We start from the raw sequence: 17725 nt of genomic DNA, 5'->3' as shown, positions 1-17725 counted from the left end.
TCTATGTTGAAGCGTTCATTTCCAGTAACAGTTTGAATTTTTAGGTTTCACTCTGTTTTCTCCTATATTGATAGATGTGTCTGGAACTCTAAATCCAACACGGTTTGTGCTAGCTTCTTGAAACTTGACACAGTAAAGTAGTTTCACGTTCTGTCTCTATGTTTTGTTTCCTCTTGATGTAGCCCTAAGCAGTGACTGGCGAGAAACACTTTCATGGAAAGGGGTTGCCAAGCTTCCAAAAATTACGAATCTCCAGAAATCTCAGCAAATATTTTTTCACCCAAACTGGATGATACTTTCAGGTAATGATCAGTACACGAAGGCGACTTGGTTCCCCAAATTTCGTTTTTCTATGCTGAAGCGTTCATTTCCAGTAACAGTTTGAATTTTTAGGTTTCACTCTGTTTTCTCCTATATTGATAGATGTATTTGGAACTCTAAATCCAACACGGTTTGTGCTAGCTTCTTGAAACTTGACACAGTAAAGTAGTTTCACGTTCTATCTCTATGTTTTGTTTCCTCTTGATATAGCCCTAATCAGTGACTGGCGAGAAACACTTTCATGGAAAGGGGTTGCCAAGCTTCCAAAAATTACGAATCTCCAGAAATCTCAGCAAATATTTTTTCACCCAAACTGGATGATACTTTCAGGTAATGATCAGTACACTAAGGCGACTTGGTTCCCCAAATTTCGTTCTTCTATGTTGAAGCGTTCATTTCCAGTAAAACTTTGAATTTTTAGGTATCACTCTGTTTTCTCCTATATTGATAGATGTATTTGGAACTCTAAATCCAACACGGTTTGTGCTAGCTTCTTGAAACTTGACACAGTAAAGTAGTTTCACGTTCTATCTCTATGTTTTGTTTCCTCTTGATGTAGCCCTAAGCAGTGACTGGCGAGAAACACTTTCATGGAAAGGGGTTTCCAAGCTTCCAAAAATTACGAATCTCCAGAAATCACAGCAAATATTTTACACCCTAACTGGATGATACTTTCAGGTAATGATCAGTACACTAAGGCGACTTGGTTCCCCAAATTTCGTTCTTCTATGTTGAAGCGTTCATTTCCAGTAACAGTTTGAATTTTTAGGTATCACTCTGTTTTCTCCTATATTGATACATGTACTTGGAACTCTAAATCCAACACGGTTTGTGCTAGCTTCTTGAAACTTGACACAGTAAAGTAGTTTCACGTTCTATCTCTATGGTTTGTTTCCTCTTGATGTAGCCCTAAGCACTGACTGGCGAGAAACACTTTCATGGAAAGGGGTGCCAAGCTTCCAAAAATTACGAATCTCCAGAAATCTCAGCAAATATTTTTTCACCCAAACTGGATGATACTGTCAGGTAATGATCAGTACACTAAGGCGACTTGGTTCCCCAAATTTCGTTCTTCTATGTTGAAGCGTTCATTTCCAGTAACAGTTTGAATTTTTAGGTTTCACTCTGTTTTCTCCTATATTGATAGATGTATCTGGAACTCTAAATCCAACACGGTTTGTGCTAGCTTCTTGAAACTTGACACAGTAAAGTAGTTTCACGTTCTATCTCTATGTTTTGTTTCCTCTTGATGTAGCCCTAAGCAGTGACTGGCGAGAAACACTTTCATGGAAAGGGGTTGCCAAGCTTCCAAAAATTACGAATCTCCAGAAATCTCAGCAAATACTTTTTTACCCAAACTGGATGATACTGTCAGGTAATGATCAGTACACTAAGGCGACTTGGTTCCCCAAATTTCGTTCTTCTATGTTGAAGCGTTCATTTCCAGTAACACTTTGAATTTTTAGGTATCACTCTGTTTTCTCCTATATTGATACATGTACTTGGAACTCTAAATCCAACACGGTTTGTGCTAGCTTCTTGAAACTTGACACAGTAAAGTAGTTTCACTTTCTATCTCTATGTTTTGTTTCCTCTTGATGTAGCCCTAAGCAGTGACTGGCGAGAAACACTTTCATGGAACGGGGTTTCCAAGCTTCCAAAAATTACGAATCTCCAGAAATCTCAGCAAATATTTTTTCACCCAAACTGGATGATACTTTCAGGTAATGATCAGTACACTAAGGCGACATGGTTCCCCAAATTTCGTTCTTCTATGTTGAAGCGTTCATTTCCAGTAACATTTTGAATTTTTAACTATCACTCTGTTTTCTCCTATATTGATACATGTACTTGGAACTCTAAATCCGACACGGTTTGTGCTAGCTTCTTGAAACTTGACACAGTAAAGTAGTTTCACGTTCTATCACTATGGTTTGTTTCCTCTTGTTGTAGCCCTAAGCACTGACTGGCGAGAAACACTTTCATGGAAAGGGGTTGCCAAGCTTCCAAAAATTACGAATCTCCAGAAATCTCAGAAATATTTTTTCACCCAAACTGGATGATACTTTCAGGTAATGATCAGTACACGAAGGCGACTTGGTTCCCCAAATTTCGTTTTTCTATGCTGAAGCGTTCATTTCCAGTAACAGTTTGAATTTTTAGGTTTCACTCTGTTTTCTCCTATATTAATATATGTATTTGGAACTCTAAATCCAACACGGTTTGTGCTAGCTTCTTGAAACTTGACACAGTAAAGTAGTTTCACGTTCTATCTCTATGTTTTGTTTCCTCTTGATATAGCCCTAATCAGTGACTGGCGAGAAACACTTTCATGGAAAGGGGTTGCCAAGCTTCCAAAAATTACGAATCTCCAGAAATCTCAGCAAATATTTTTTCACCCAAACTGGATGATACTTTCAGGTAATGATCAGTACACTAAGGCGACTTGGTTCCCCAAATTTCGTTCTTCTATGTTGAAGCGTTCATTTCCAGTAAAACTTTGAATTTTTAGGTATCACTCTGTTTTTTCCTATATTGATAGATGTATTTGGAACTCTAAATCCAACACGGTTTGTGCTAGCTTCTTGAAACTTGACACAGTAAAGTAGTTTCACGTTCTATCTCTATGTTTTGTTTCCTCTTGATGTAGCCCTAAGCAGTGACTGGCGAGAAACACTTTCATGGAAAGGGGTTTCCAAGCTTCCAAAAATTACGAATCTCCAGAAATCTCAGCAAATATTTTTTCACCCAAACTGGATGATACTTTCAGGTAATGATCAGTACACGAAGGCGACTTGGTTCCCCAAATTTCGTTCTTCTATGTTGAAGCGTTCATTTCCAGTAACAGTTTGAATTTTTAGGTTTCACTCTGTTTTCTCCTATATTGATAGATGTGTCTGGAACTCTAAATCCAACACGGTTTGTGCTAGCTTCTTGAAACTTGACACAGTAAAGTAGTTTCACGTTCTATCTCTATGTTTTGTTTCCTCTTGATGTAGCCCTAAGCAGTGACTGGCGAGAAACACTTTCATGGAAAGGGGTTGCCAAGCTTCCAAAAATTACGAATCTCCAGAAATCTCAGCAAATATTTTTTCACCCAAACTGGATGATACTTTCAGGTAATGATCAGTACACGAAGGCGACTTGGTTCCCCAAATTTCGTTCTTCTATGTTGAAGCGTTCATTTCCAGTAACAGTTTGAATTTTTAGGTATCACTCTGTTTTCTCCTATATTGATAGATGTATTTGGAACTCTAAATCCAACACGGTTTGTGCTAGCTTCTTGAAACTTGACACAGTAAAGTAGTTTCACGTTCTATCTCTATGTTTTGTTTCCTCTTGATGTAGCCCTAAGCAGTGACTGGCGAGAAACACTTTCATGGAAAGGGGTTTCCAAGCTTCCAAAAATTACGAATCTCCAGAAATCTCAGCAAATATTTTTTCACCCTAACTGGATGATACTTTCAGGTAATGATCAGTACACTAAGGCGACTTGGTTCCCCAAATTTCGTTCTTCTATGTTGAAGCGTTCATTTCCAGTAACAGTTTGAATTTTTAGGTATCACTCTGTTTTCTCCTATATTGATACATGTACTTGGAACTCTAAATCCAACACGGTTTGTGCTAGCTTCTTGAAACTTGACACAGTAAAGTAGTTTCACGTTCTATCTCTATGGTTTGTTTCCTCTTGATGTAGCCCTAAGCACTGACTGGCGAGAAACACTTTCATGGAAAGGGGTGCCAAGCTTCCAAAAATTACGAATCTCCAGAAATCTCAGCAAATATTTTTTCACCCAAACTGGATGATACTGTCAGGTAATGATCAGTACACTAAGGCGACTTGGTTCCCCAAATTTCGTTCTTCTATGTTGAAGCGTTCATTTCCAGTAACAGTTTGAATTTTTAGGTTTCACTCTGTTTTCTCCTATATTGATAGATGTATCTGGAACTCTAAATCCAACACGGTTTGTGCTAGCTTCTTGAAACTTGACACAGTAAAGTAGTTTCACGTTCTATCTCTATGTTTTGTTTCCTCTTGATGTAGCCCTAAGCAGTGACTGGCGAGAAACACTTTCATGGAAAGGGGTTGCCAAGCTTCCAAAAATTACGAATCTCCAGAAATCTCAGCAAATACTTTTTCACCCAAACTGGATGATACTGTCAGGTAATGATCAGTACACTAAGGCGACTTGGTTCCCCAAATTTCGTTCTTCTATGTTGAAGCGTTCATTTCCAGTAACACTTTGAATTTTTAGGTATCACTCTGTTTTCTCCTATATTGATACATGTACTTGGAACTCTAAATCCAACACGGTTTGTGCTAGCTTCTTGAAACTTGACACAGTAAAGTAGTTTCACTTTCTATCTCTATGTTTTGTTTCCTCTTGATGTAGCCCTAAGCAGTGACTGGCGAGAAACACTTTCATGGAACGGGGTTTCCAAGCTTCCAAAAATTACGAATCTCCAGAAATCTCAGCAAATATTTTTTCACCCAAACTGGATGATACTTTCAGGTAATGATCAGTACACTAAGGCGACTTGGTTCCCCAAATTAGTTCTTCTATGTTGAAGTGTTCATTTCCAGTAACAGTTTGAATTTTTAGGTATCACTCTGTTTTCTCCTATATTGATACATGTACTTGGAACTCTAAATCCGACACGGTTTGTGCTAGCTTCTTGAAACTTGACACAGTAAAGTAGTTTCACGTTCTATCACTATGGTTTGTTTCCTCTTGTTGTAGCCCTAAGCACTGACTGGCGAGAAACACTTTCATGGAAAGGGGTTGCCAAGCTTCCAAAAATTACGAATCTCCAGAAATCTCAGCAAATATTTTTTCACCCAAACTGGATGATACTTTCAGGTAATGATCAGTACACGAAGGCGACTTGGTTCCCCAAATTTCGTTTTTCTATGCTGAAGCGTTCATTTCCAGTAACAGTTTGAATTTTTAGGTTTCACTCTGTTTTCTCCTATATTGATAGATGTATTTGGAACTCTAAATCCAACACGGTTTGTGCTAGCTTCTTGAAACTTGACACAGTAAAGTAGTTTCAGGTTCTATCTCTATGTTTTGTTTCCTCTTGATATAGCCCTAATCAGTGACTGGCGAGAAACACTTTCATGGAAAGGGGTTTCCAAGCTTCCAAAAATTACGAATCTCCAGAAATCTCAGCAAATATTTTTTCACCCAAACTGGATGATACTTTCAGGTAATGATCAGTACACTAAGGCGACTTGGTTCCCCAAATTTCGTTCTTCTATGTTGAAGCGTTCATTTCCAGTAAAACTTTGAATTTTTAGGTATCACTCTGTTTTCTCCTATATTGATAGATGTATTTGGAACTCTAAATCCAACACGGTTTGTGCTAGCTTCTTGAAACTTGACACAGTAAAGTAGTTTCACGTTCTATCTCTATGTTTTGTTTCCTCTTGATGTAGCCCTAAGCAGTGACTGGCGAGAAACACTTTCATGGAAAGGGGTTTCCAAGCTTCCAAAAATTACGAATCTCCAGAAATCTCAGCAAATATTTTTTCACCCTAACTGGATGATACTTTCAGGTAATGATCAGTACACTAAGGCGACTTGGTTTCCCAAATTTCGTTCTTCTATGTTGAAGCGTTCATTTCCAGTAACAGTTTGAATTTTTAGGTATCACTCTGTTTTCTCCTATATTGATACATGTACTTGGAACTCTAAATCCAACACGGTTTGTGCTAGCTTCTTGAAACTTGACACAGTAAAGTAGTCTCACGTTCTATCTCTATGGTTTCTTTCCTCTTGATGTAGCCCTAAGCACTGACTGGCGAGAAACACTTTCATGGAAAGGGGTGCCAAGCTTCCAAAAATTACGAATCTCCAGAAATCTCAGCAAATATTTTTTCACCCAAACTGGATGATACTGTCAGGTAATGATCAGTACACTAAGGCGACTTGGTTCCCCAAATTTCGTTCTTCTATGTTGAAGCGTTCATTTCCAGTAACAGTTTGAATTTTTAGGTTTCACTCTGTTTTCTCCTATATTGATAGATGTATCTGGAACTCTAAATCCAACACGGTTTGTGCTAGCTTCTTGAAACTTGACACAGTAAAGTAGTTTCACGTTCTATCTCTATGTTTTGTTTCCTCTTGATGTAGCCCTAAGCAGTGACTGGCGAGAAACACTTTCATGGAAAGGGGTTGCCAAGCTTCCAAAAATTACGAATCTCCAGAAATCTCAGCAAATACTTTTTCACCCAAACTGGATGATACTGTCAGGTAATGATCAGTACACTAAGGCGACTTGGTTCCCCAAATTTCGTTCTTCTATGTTGAAGCGTTCATTTCCAGTAACACTTTGAATTTTTAGGTATCACTCTGTTTTCTCCTATATTGATACATGTACTTGGAACTCTAAATCCAACACGGTTTGTGCTAGCTTCTTGAAACTTGACACAGTAAAGTAGTTTCACTTTCTATCTCTATGTTTTGTTTCCTCTTGATGTAGCCCTAAGCAGTGACTGGCGAGAAACACTTTCATGGAACGGGGTTGCCAAGCTTCCAAAAATTACGAATCTCCAGAAATCTCAGCAAATATTTTTTCACCCAAACTGGATGATACTTTCAGGTAATGATCAGTACACTAAGGCGACTTGGTTCCCCAAATTTCGTTCCTCTATGTTGAAGCGTTCATTTCCAGTAACATTTTGAATTTTTAGGTATCACTCTGTTTTCTCCTATATTGATACATGTACTTGGAACTCTAAATCCGACACGGTTTGTGCTAGCTTCTTGAAACTTGACACAGTAAAGTAGTTTCACGTTCTATCACTATGGTTTGTTTCCTCTTGTTGTAGCCCTAAGCACTGACTGGCGAGAAACACTTTCATGGAAAGGGGTTGCCAAGCTTCCAAAAATTACGAATCTCCAGAAATCTCAGCAAATATTTTTTCACCCAAACTGGATGATACTTTCAGGTAATGATCAGTACACGAAGGCGACTTGGTTCCCCAAATTTCGTTTTTCTATGCTGAAGCGTTCATTTCCAGTAACAGTTTGAATTTTTAGGTTTCACTCTGTTTTCTCCTATATTAATATATGTATTTGGAACTCTAAATCCAACACGGTTTGTGCTAGCTTCTTGAAACTTGACACAGTAAAGTAGTTTCACGTTCTATCTCTATGTTTTGTTTCCTCTTGATATAGCCCTAATCAGTGACTGGCGAGAAACACTTTCATGGAAAGGGGTTGCCAAGCTTCCAAAAATTACGAATCTCCAGAAATCTCAGCAAATATTTTTTCACCCAAACTGGATGATACTTTCAGGTAATGATCAGTACACTAAGGCGACTTGGTTCCCCAAATTTCGTTCTTCTATGTTGAAGCGTTCATTTCCAGTAAAACTTTGAATTTTTAGGTATCACTCTGTTTTTTCCTATATTGATAGATGTATTTGGAACTCTAAATCCAACACGGTTTGTGCTAGCTTCTTGAAACTTGACACAGTAAAGTAGTTTCACGTTCTATCTCTATGTTTTGTTTCCTCTTGATGTAGCCCTAAGCAGTGACTGGCGAGAAACACTTTCATGGAAAGGGGTTTCCAAGCTTCCAAAAATTACGAATCTCCAGAAATCTCAGCAAATATTTTTTCACCCTAACTGGATGATACTTTCAGGTAATGATCAGTACACTAAGGCGACTTGGTTCCCCAAATTTCGTTCTTCTATGTTGAAGCGTTCATTTCCAGTAACAGTTTGAATTTTTAGGTATCACTCTGTTTTCTCCTATATTGATACATGTACTTGGAACTCTAAATCCAACACGGTTTGTGCTAGCTTCTTGAAACTTGACACAGTAAAGTAGTTTCACGTTCTATCTCTATGGTTTGTTCCCTCTTGATGTAGCCCTAAGCACTGACTGGCGAGAAACACTTTCATGGAAAGGGGTGCCAAGCTTCCAAAAATTACGAATCTCCAGAAATCTCAGCAAATATTTTTTCACCCAAACTGGATGATACTGTCAGGTAATGATCAGTACACTAAGGCGACTTGGTTCCCCAAATTTCGTTCTTCTATGTTGAAGCGTTCATTTCCAGTAACAGTTTGAATTTTTAGGTTTCACTCTGTTTTCTCCTATATTGATAGATGTATCTGGAACTCTAAATCCAACACGGTTTGTGCTAGCTTCTTGAAACTTGACACAGTAAAGTAGTTTCACGTTCTATCTCTATGTTTTGTTTCCTCTTGATGTAGCCCTAAGCAGTGACTGGCGAGAAACACTTTCATGGAAAGGGGTTGCCAAGCTTCCAAAAATTACGAATCTCCAGAAATCTCAGCAAATATTTTTTCACCCAAACTGGATGATACTTTCAGGTAATGATCAGTACACTAAGGCGACTTGGTTCCCCAAATTTCGTTCTTCTACGTTGAAGCGTTCATTTCCAGTAACAGTTTGAATTTTTAGGTATCACTCTGTTTTCTCCTATATTGATACATGTACTTGGAACTCTAAATCCGACACGGTTTGTGCTAGCTTCTTGAAACTTGACACAGTAAAGTAGTTTCACGTTCTATCTCTATGGTTTGTTTCCTCTTGATGTAGCCCTAAGCACTGACTGGAGAGAAACACTTTCATGGAAAGGGGTTGCCAAGCTTCCAAAAATTACGAATCTCCAGAAATCTCAGCAAATATTTTTTCACCCAAACTGGATGATACTTTCAGGTAATGATCAGTACACGAAGGCGACTTGGTTCCCCAAATTTCGTTCTTCTATGTTGAAGCGTTCATTTCCAGTAACAGTTTGAATTTTTAGGTTTCACTCTGTTTTCTCCTATATTGATAGATGTGTCTGGAACTCTAAATCCAACACGGTTTGTGCTAGCTTCTTGAAACTTGACACAGTAAAGTAGTTTCACGTTCTATCTCTATGTTTTGTTTCCTCTTGATGTAGCCCTAAGCAGTGACTGGCGAGAAACACTTTCATGGAAAGGGGTTGCCAAGCTTCCAAAAATTACGAATCTCCAGAAATCTCAGCAAATATTTTTTCACCCAAACTGGATGATACTTTCAGGTAATGATCAGTACACGAAGGCGACTTGGTTCCCCAAATTTCGTTTTTCTATGCTGAAGCGTTCATTTCCAGTAACAGTTTGAATTTTTAGGTTTCACTCTGTTTTCTCCTATATTGATAGATGTATTTGGAACTCTAAATCCAACACGGTTTGTGCTAGCTTCTTGAAACTTGACACAGTAAAGTAGTTTCAGGTTCTATCTCTATGTTTTGTTTCCTCTTGATATAGCCCTAATCAGTGACTGGCGAGAAACACTTTCATGGAAAGGGGTTGCCAAGCTTCCAAAAATTACGAATCTCCAGAAATCTCAGCAAATATTTTTTCACCCAAACTGGATGATACTTTCAGGTAATGATCAGTACACTAAGGCGACTTGGTTCCCCAAATTTCGTTCTTCTATGTTGAAGCGTTCATTTCCAGTAAAACTTTGAATTTTTAGGTATCACTCTGTTTTCTCCTATATTGATAGATGTATTTGGAACTCTAAATCCAACACGGTTTGTGCTAGCTTCTTGAAACTTGACACAGTAAAGTAGTTTCACGTTCTATCTCTATGTTATGTTTCCTCTTGATGTAGCCCTAAGCAGTGACTGGCGAGAAACACTTTCATGGAAAGGGGTTTCCAAGCTTCCAAAAATTACGAATCTCCAGAAATCTCAGCAAATATTTTTTCACCCTAACTGGATGATACTTTCAGGTAATGATCAGTACACTAAGCCGACTTGGTTCCCCAAATTTCGTTCTTCTATGTTGAAGCGTTCATTTCCAGTAACAGTTTGAATTTTTAGGTATCACTCTGTTTTCTCCTATATTGATACATGTACTTGGAACTCTAAATCCAACACGGTTTGTGCTAGCTTCTTGAAACTTGACACAGTAAAGTAGTTTCACGTTCTATCTCTATGGTTTCTTTCCTCTTGATGTAGCCCTAAGCACTGACTGGCGAGAAACACTTTCATGGAAAGGGGTGCCAAGCTTCCAAAAATTACGAATCTCCAGAAATCTCAGCAAATATTTTTTCACCCAAACTGGATGATACTGTCAGGTAATGATCAGTACACTAAGGCGACTTGGTTCCTCAAATTTCGTTCTTCTATGTTGAAGCGTTCATTTCCAGTAACAGTTTGAATTTTTAGGTTTCACTCTGTTTTCTCCTATATTGATAGATGTATCTGGAACTCTAAATCCAACACGGTTTGTGCTAGCTTCTTGAAACTTGACACAGTAAAGTAGTTTCACGTTCTATCTCTATGTTTTGTTTCCTCTTGATGTAGCCCTAAGCAGTGACTGGCGAGAAACACTTTCATGGAAAGGGGTTGCCAAGCTTCCAAAAATTACGAATCTCCAGAAATCTCAGCAAATACTTTTTCACCCAAACTGGATGATACTGTCAGGTAATGATCAGTACACTAAGGCGACTTGGTTCCCCAAATTTCGTTCTTCTATGTTGAAGCGTTCATTTCCAGTAACACTTTGAATTTTTAGGTATCACTCTGTTTTCTCCTATATTGATACATGTACTTGGAACTCTAAATCCAACACGGTTTGTGCTAGCTTCTTGAAACTTGACACAGTAAAGTAGTTTCACTTTCTATCTCTATGTTTTGTTTCCTCTTGATGTAGCCCTAAGCAGTGACTGGCGAGAAACACTTTCATGGAACGGGGTTTCCAAGCTTCCAAAAATTACGAATCTCCAGAAATCTCAGCAAATATTTTTTCACCCAAACTGGATGATACTTTCAGGTAATGATCAGTACACTAAGGCGACTTGGTTCCCCAAATTTCGTTCTTCTATGTTGAAGCGTTCATTTCCAGTAATAGTTTGAATTTTTAGGTATCACTCTGTTTTCTCCTATATTGATACATGTACTTGGAACTCTAAATCCGACACGGTTTGTGCTAGCTTCTTGAAACTTGACACAGTAAAGTAGTTTCACGTTCTATCACTATGGTTTGTTTCCTCTTGTTGTAGCCCTAAGCACTGACTGGAGAGAAACACTTTCATGGAAAGGGGTTGCCAAGCTTCCAAAAATTACGAATCTCCAGAAATCTCAGCAAATATTTTTTCACCCAAACTGGATGATACTTTCAGGTAATGATCAGTACACGAAGGCGACTTGGTTCCCCCAATTTCGTTTTTCTATGCTGAAGCGTTCATTTCCAGTAACAGTTTGAATTTTTAGGTTTCACTCTGTTTTCTCCTATATTGATAGATGTATCTGGAACTCTAAATCCAACACGGTTTGTGCTAGCTTCTTGAAACTTGACACAGTAAAGTAGTTTCACGTTCTATCTCTATGTTTTGTTTCCTCTTGATATAGCCCTAATCAGTGACTGGCGAGAAACACTTTCATGGAAAGGGGTTGCCAAGCTTCCAAAAATTACGAATCTCCAGAAATCTCAGCAAATATTTTTTCACCCAAACTGGATGATACTTTCAGGTAATGATCAGTACACTAAGGCGACTTGGTTCCCCAAATTTCGTTCTTCTATGTTGAAGCGTTCATTTCCAGTAAAACTTTGAATTTTTAGGTATCACTCTGTTTTTTCCTATATTGATAGATGTATTTGGAACTCTAAATCCAACACGGTTTGTGCTAGCTTCTTGAAACTTGACACAGTAAAGTAGTTTCACGTTCTATCTCTATGGTTTGTTCCCTCTTGATGTAGCCCTAAGCACTGACTGGCGAGAAACACTTTCATGGAAAGGGGTGCCAAGCTTCCAAAAATTACGAATCTCCAGAAATCTCAGCAAATATTTTTTCACCCAAACTGGATGATACTGTCAGGTAATGATCAGTACACTAAGGCGACTTGGTTCCCCAAATTTCGTTCTTCTATGTTGAAGCGTTCATTTCCAGTAACAGTTTGAATTTTTAGGTTTCACTCTGTTTTCTCCTATATTGATAGATGTATCTGGAACTCTAAATCCAACACGGTTTGTGCTAGCTTCTTGAAACTTGACACAGTAAAGTAGTTTCACGTTCTATCTCTATGTTTTGTTTCCTCTTGATGTAGCCCTAAGCAGTGACTGGCGAGAAACACTTTCATGGAAAGGGGTTGCCAAGCTTCCAAAAATTACGAATCTCCAGAAATCTCAGCAAATATTTTTTCACCCAAACTGGATGATACTTTCAGGTAATGATCAGTACACTAAGGCGACTTGGTTCCCCAAATTTCGTTCTTCTACGTTGAAGCGTTCATTTCCAGTAACAGTTTGAATTTTTAGGTATCACTCTGTTTTCTCCTATATTGATACATGTACTTGGAACTCTAAATCCGACACGGTTTGTGCTAGCTTCTTGAAACTTGACACAGTAAAGTAGTTTCACGTTCTATCTCTATGGATTGTTTCCTCTTGTTGTAGCCCTAAGCACTGACTGGCGAGAAACACTTTCATGGAAAGGGGTTGCCAAGCTTCCAAAAATTACGAATCTCCAGAAATCTCAGCAAATATTTTTTCACCCAAACTGGATGATACTTTCAGGTAATGATCAGTACACTAAGGCGACTTGATTCCCCAAATTTCGTTCTTCTATGTTGAAGCGTTCATTTCCAGTAACACTTTGAATTTTTAGGTTTCACTCTGTTTTCTCCTATATTGATAGATGTATCTGGAACTCTAAATCCAACACGGTTTGTGCTAGCTTCTTGAAACTTGACACAGTAAAGTAGTTTCACGTTCTATCTCTATGTTTTGTTTCCTCTTGATGTAGCCCTAAGCAGTGAGTGGCGAGAAACACTTTCATGGAAAGGGGTTGCCAAGCTTCCAAAAATTACGAATCTCCAGAAATCTCAGCAAATACTTTTTCACCCAAACTGGATGATACTGTCAGGTAATGATCAGTACACTAAGGCGACTTGGTTCCCCAAATTTCGTTCTTCTATGTTGAAGCGTTCATTTCCAGTAACACTTTGAATTTTTAGGTATCACTCTGTTTTCTTCTATATTGATACATGTACTTGGAACTCTAAATCCAACACGGTTTGTGCTAGCTTCTTGAAACTTGACACAGTAAAGTAGTTTCAGGTTCTATCTCTATGGTTTGTTTCCTCTTGATGTAGCCCTAAGCACTGACTGGCGAGAAACACTTTCATGGAAAGGGGTGCCAAGCTTCCAAAAATTACGAATCTCCAGAAATCTCAGCAAATATTTTTTCACCCAAACTGGATGATACTGTCAGGTAATGATCAGTACACTAAGGCGACTTGGTTCCCCAAATTTCGTTCTTCTATATTGAAGCGTTCATTTCCAGTAACAGTTTGAATTTTTAGGTTTCACTCTGTTTTCTCCTATATTGATAGATGTATCTGGAACTCTAAATCCAACACGGTTTGTGCTAGCTTCTTGAAACTTGACACAGTAAAGTAGTTTCACTTTCTATCTCTATGGTTTGTTTCCTTTTGATGTAGCCCTAAGCACTGACTGGCGAGAAACACATTCAGGGAAAGGGGTTGCCAAGCTTCCAAAAATTACGAATCTCCAGAAATCTCAGCCAATATTTTTTCACCCAAACTGGATGATACTTTCAGGTAATGATCAGTACACGAAGGCGACTTGGTTCCCCAAATTTCGTTCTTCTATGTTGAAGCCTTCATGTCCAGTAACACTTTGAATTTTTAGGTATCACTCTGTTTTCTCCTATATTGATAGATGTATTTGGAACTCTAAATCCAACACGGTTTGTGCTAGCTTCTTGAAACTTGACAAAGTAAAGTAGTTTCACGTTCTATCTCTATGTTTTGTTTCCTCTTGATGTAGCCCTAAGCAGTGACTGGCGAGAAACACTTTCATGAAAAGGGGTTTCCAAGCTTCCAAAAATTACGAATCTCCAGAAATCTCAGCAAATATTTTTTCACCCAACCTGGATGATACTTTCAGGTAATGATCAGTACACTAAGGCGACTTGGTTCCCCAAATTTCGTTCTTCTATGTTGAAGCGTTCATTTCCAGTAACAGTTTGAATTTTTAGGTATCACTCTGTTTTCTCCTATATTGATACATGTACTTGGAACTCTAAATCCAACACGGTTTGTGCCAGCTTCTTGAAACTTGACACAGTAAAGTAGTTTCACGTTCTATCTCTATGTTTTGTTTCCTCTTGATGTAGCCCTAAGCAGTGACTGCCGAGAAACACTTTCATGGAAAGGGGTTGCCAAGCTTCCAAAATTTACGAATCTCCAGAAATCTCAGCAAATATTTTTTCACCCTAACTGGATGATACTTTCAGGTAATGATCAGTACACTAAGGCGACTTGGTTCCCCAAATTTCGTTCTTCTATGTTGAAGCGTTCATTTCCAGTAACAGTTTGAATTTTTAGGTATCACTCTGTTTTCTCCTATATTGATACATGTACTTGGAACTCTAAATCCAACACGGTTTGTGCTAGCTTCTTGAAACTTGACACAGTAAAGTAGTTTCACGTTCTATCTCTATGGTTTGTTTCCTCTTGATGTAGCCCTAAGCACTGACTGGCGAGAAACACTTTCATGGAAAGGGGTTGCCAAGCTTCCAAAAATTACGAATCTCCAGAAATCTCAGCAAATATTTTTTCACCCACACTGGATGATACTGTCAGGTAATGATCAGTACACTAAGGCGACTTGGTTCCCCAAATTTCGTTCTTCTATGTTGAAGCGTTCATTTCCAGTAACAGTTTGAATTTTTAGGTATCACTCTGTTTTCTCCTATATTGATACATGTACTTGGAACTCTAAATCCAACACGGTTTGTGCTAGCTTCTTGAAACTTGACACAGTAAAGTAGTTTCACGTTCTATCTCTATGTTTTGTTTCCTCTTGATGTAGCCCTAAGCACTGACTGGCGAGAAACACTTTCATGGAAAGGGGTTGCCAAGCTTCCAAAAATTACGAATCTCCAGAAATCTCAGCAAATATTTTTTCACCCAAACTGGATGATACTTTCAGGTAATGATCAGTACACTAAGGCGACTTGGTTCCCCAAATTTCGTTCTTCTACGTTGAAGCGTTCATTTCCAGTAACAGTTTGAATTTTTAGGTTTCACTCTGTTTTCTCCTATATTGATAGATGTATCTGGAACTCTAAATCCAACACGGTTTGTGCTAGCTTCTTGAAACTTGACACAGTAAAGTAGTTTCACGTTCTATCTCTATGTTTTGTTTCCTCTTGATGTAGCCCTAAGCAGTGACTGGCGAGAAACACTTTCATGGAAAAAGGTTGCCAAGCTTCCAAAAATTACGAATCTCCAGAAATCTCAGCAAATACTTTTTCACCCAAACTGGATGATACTTTCAGGTAATGATCAGTACACGAAGGCGACTTGGTTCCCCAAATTTCGTTTTTCTATGCTGAAGCGTTCATTTCCAGTAACAGTTTGAACTTTTAGGTATCACTCTGTTTTCTCCTATATTGATAGATGTATCTGGAACTCTAAATCCAACACGGTTTGTGCTAGCTTCTTGAAACTTGACACAGTAAAGTAGTTTCACGTTCTATCTCTATGTTTTGTTTCCTCTTGATGTAGCCCTAAGCAGTGACTGGCGAGAAACACTTTCATGGAAAAAGGTTGCCAAGCTTCCAAAAATTACGAATCTCCAGAAATCTCAGCAAATACTTTTTCACCCAAACTGGATGATACTGTCAGGTAATGATCAGTACACGAAGGCAACTTGGTTCCCCAAATTTCGTTTTTCTATGCTGAAGCGTTCATTTCCAGTAACAGTTTGAATTTTTAGGTATCACTCTGTTTTCTCCTATATTGATAGATGTATCTGGAACTCTAAATCCAACATGGTTTGTGCTAGCTTCTTGAAACTTGACACAGTAAAGTAGTTTCACGTTCTATCTCTATGGTTTGTTTCCTCTTGATGTAGCCCTAAGCACTGACTGGCGAGAAACATTTTCATGGAAAGGGGTTGCCCAGCTTCCAAAAATTATGAATCTCCAGAAATCGCAGCCAATATTTTTTCACCCAAACTGGATGATACTTTCAGGTAATGATCAGTACACTAAGGCGACTTGGTTCCCCAAATTTCGTTCTTCTATGTTGAAGCGTTCATTTCCAGTAACACTTTGAATTTTTAGGTATCACTCTGTTTTCTCCTATATTGATACATGTACTTGGAACTCTAAATCCAACACGGTTTGTGCTAGCTTCTTGAAACTTGACACAGTAAAGTAGTTTCACGTTCTATCTCTATGTTTTGTTTCCTCTTGATGTAGCCCTAAGCAGTGACTGGCGAGAAACACTTTCATGGAAAGGGGTTGCCCAGCTTCCAAAAATTACGAATCTCCAGAAATCTCAGCAAATATTTTTTCACCCAAACTGGATGATACTTTCAGGTAATGATCAGTACACTAAGGCGACTTGGTTCCCCAAATTTCGTTCTTCTATGTTGAAGCGTTCATTTCCAGTAACATTTTGAATTTTTAGGTATCACTCTGTTTTCTCCTATATTGATACATGTACTTGGAACTCTAAATCCGACACGGTTTGTGCTAGCTTCTTGAAACTTGACACAGTAAAGTAGTTTCACGTTCTATCTCTATGGATTGTTTCCTCTTGTTGTAGCCCTAAGCACTGACTGGAGAGAAACACTTTCATGGAAAGGGGTTGCCAAGCTTCCAAAAATTACGAATCTCCAGAAATCTCAGCAAACATTTTTTCACCCAAACTGGATGATACTTTCAGGTAATGATCAGTACACGAAGGCGACTTGGTTCCCCAAATTTCATTCTTCTATGTTGAAGCGTTCATGTCCAGTAACAGTTTGAATTTTTAGGTATCACTCTGTTTTCTCCTATATTGATACATGTACTTGGAACTCTAAATCCAACCCGGTTTGTGCCAGCTTCTTGAAACTTGACACAGTAAAGTAGTTTCACGTTCTATCTCTATGTTTTGTTTCCTCTTGATGTAGCCCTAAGCACTGACTGGCGAGAAACACTTTCATGGAAAGGGGTTGCCAAGCTTCCAAAAATTACGAATCTCCAGAAATCTCAGCAAATATTTTTTCACCCAAACTGGATGATACTTTCAGGTAATGATCAGTACACTAAGGCGACTTGGTTCCCCAAATTTCGTTCTTCTACGTTGAAGCGTTCATTTCCAGTAACAGTTTGAATTTTTAGGTTTCACTCTGTTTTCTCCTATATTGATAGATGTATCTGGAACTCTAAATCCGACACGGTTTGTGCTAGCTTCTTGAAACTTGACACAGTAAAGTAGTTTCACGTTCTATCTCTATGTTTTGTTTCCTCTTGATGTAGCCCTAAGCAGTGACTGCCGAGAAACACTTTCATGAAAAGGGGTTGCCAAGCTTCCAAAAATTACGAATCTCCAGAAATCTCAGCAAATATTTTTTCACCCTAA

Source organism: Spermophilus citellus (assembly GCF_964194105.1).
Source record: "Spermophilus citellus genome assembly, chromosome: 6".
NCBI lineage: Eukaryota > Metazoa > Chordata > Mammalia > Rodentia > Sciuridae > Spermophilus > Spermophilus citellus.
Note: the sequence above shows the minus strand (reverse complement) of the source record.